Genomic DNA, 2,412 nt, shown 5'->3' with positions numbered 1-2,412 from the left:
TGGTGGTCTCTCAGTAGCCTGGCATGGTGGTCTTTCAGCGGTATGTGACTGTCTCTCAGTAGCCTGGCAAGGTGGTCTTTCAGCGTGGTGTGGCCTCAGCGTGGACATCTGGCCTCGAGGTGATTCCTCGAAGTGTGGTCCCACTGCGGCTAGGCACTTAATGAAGTCTGTAATGTTTGAGCTTTCAGCTCTATTTCTTTATTATCTACTTAAAACCCAGAAGGTGGCACTGCAATGTTTAATTCTCAACTTTGATGTTTCTTTCTACCTTGTTCTTAACATTCTGTACCTAGGTACTTCTGCCTAGGATGGCCCCCGGTGTGGCGACATTATACACTTTTCACTGTACTCCTGTATTTTGGTACTTGAGTGGACATGACAATAAAAATCAGAATCAAATCAAATTAAGTGGCCTGACCAATGTCCTGTACAACTGCAACATGACATACCAACTCCTATACTCAATGCAGTGACCAATGAAGGCAGTGACTCCACTTTCAAGGAACTATGAAGCTGCAGCCCAAGGTCTCTTTGTTTGGCACCATTCTCCACAGACCTACCATTAAGTGTATAAGTCCTGCCCTGATTTGCCTTCCCAAAATACAACACCTCACATTTATCTAAATTAAATTCCATCTGCCACTCCTCGGCTCATTTTCCCATCTGATCAAGATCCCGTTGTACTCTGAGATAACTTTCTTCACTGTACACTGCACCACCAATTTTGATGTCATCTGCAAACTTACTAACCACACCTCCTATTTCACATCTAAATCATTTATATAAATGCCAAGAAGCAGTGGACCCAGCAGAGATCCTTGCCTCCGGTACGAAAAGCAACCCTCCACTATCACCCTCTGTGTCCTACCTTCAAGCCAATTTTCAATCATAGAACCCCTACAGTGTGGAAACAGGCCATTCGGCCCAACAAGTCCACACCACCCCTCCACAGAGCATCCCACCCAGACCGATTCCCCTACCCTTGCATTTCCCATGTCTAACCCACCTAACCTAAACATCCCTGGACACTATGAGCAATTTAGCATGGCCAATCCACCTAGCCTGCACATCTTTGGACTGTGGGAGAAAACTGGAGCAAACTCCACACAGACAGTCGCCCAAGGGTGGAATTGAACCCGGGCCCAGGCGTTGTGAGGTAGTAGTGCTAACCACTGAGCCACCATGCTGCCCAATTTGTATCCAATTGGCTAGCTCCCTCTGCATCCCATGTGATCTAACCTTACTAATCAATCTATCATGTGGAACCTCCTCGAACGCTTTGCTGAAGTCCACCTAGACTTTGTCTGCCACTCTGCCTTCCTCAATCTCTTTGTCACCTGTTCAAAAAACACTCTGAAGCTTGTGAGGCATGATTTCCCATGCACAAAGCCACGTTGACTATCCCTAATCAGTCCTTTGTTCTAGGTTCCCATGTATCTGCTGCCTTTGTCTGTCTAGGTGGTAGATGTGGTGGGTTTGGAAGGTGTTAACGGAGAAATCTTGGTGAGTTATCTCAGTGCATCTTCTAGATATACACACTGCTGCCGCTGAGCATCGCTGCTGGAGGGAGTGGATGTGGTGCCAATCAAGCGGCTGCTTTGTCCTGGATGGTGTCGAGCTTCTTGAGTGTTGTTGGGGCTGCACCCATCCAGGCAAGTGGGGAGTATTCCATCACACTCCTGACTTGTGCCTTGTAGATGGTGGGCAGGCTTTGAGGAGTCAGGAGGTGAGTTACTTGCTGCAGCATTCCAACTTCTGATCATCCTATTTTTTATTCTTCCTGCCAACATTCATTACTTCTTTTTCCTACAGGTTGCAGGTTCAGACGGCAGTTAGGAACGTAAATGCAATGTTAGCATTCATGTCAAGAGGGTTAGACTACAAGAGCAGAGACATACTGCTGAGGCTGTATAAGGCTCTGGTCAGACTGCATTTGGAATATTGTGAGCAGTTTTGGACCCCATATCTAAGGAAAGATATGCTGGCTTAGCAGGGGTCCACACGAGGTTTATATGAATCATCCCCAGGATGAAGGGCTTGTCATATGAGGAGCAGTTGAGGATTCTGGGTCTGTGCTCAATGGAATTTAGAAGAATGGGGGAGGGGGGGGAAGTCTGATTGAAACTTACAGGGAGGCCTGGATAGAGTGAACGTGGAGATGTTTCCAATTGGAGGAGAGATGAGGACCCGAGGGCACAGCCTCACAGTGAGGGGATGATCCTTTAGAAGGAGGAATTTCTTCAGCCAGAGGGTGGTGAATCTGTGGAACTTATTGCTGTAGAGGGCTGTGGAGGCCAAGTCATTGAGTGTATTTAAGACAGAGATAGACAGATTCTTGATTGGTAAGGGGCTCAAGGAATTACAGGAAGCAGGCAGGAGAATTGGGTTGAGAAACACACCAGGCATGATCGA

Source organism: Rhincodon typus, chromosome 1 (genome assembly GCF_021869965.1).
Source record: "Rhincodon typus isolate 14 chromosome 1, sRhiTyp1.1, whole genome shotgun sequence".
Lineage (NCBI taxonomy): Eukaryota > Metazoa > Chordata > Chondrichthyes > Orectolobiformes > Rhincodontidae > Rhincodon > Rhincodon typus.
This window is presented reverse-complemented; position numbering follows the sequence as displayed.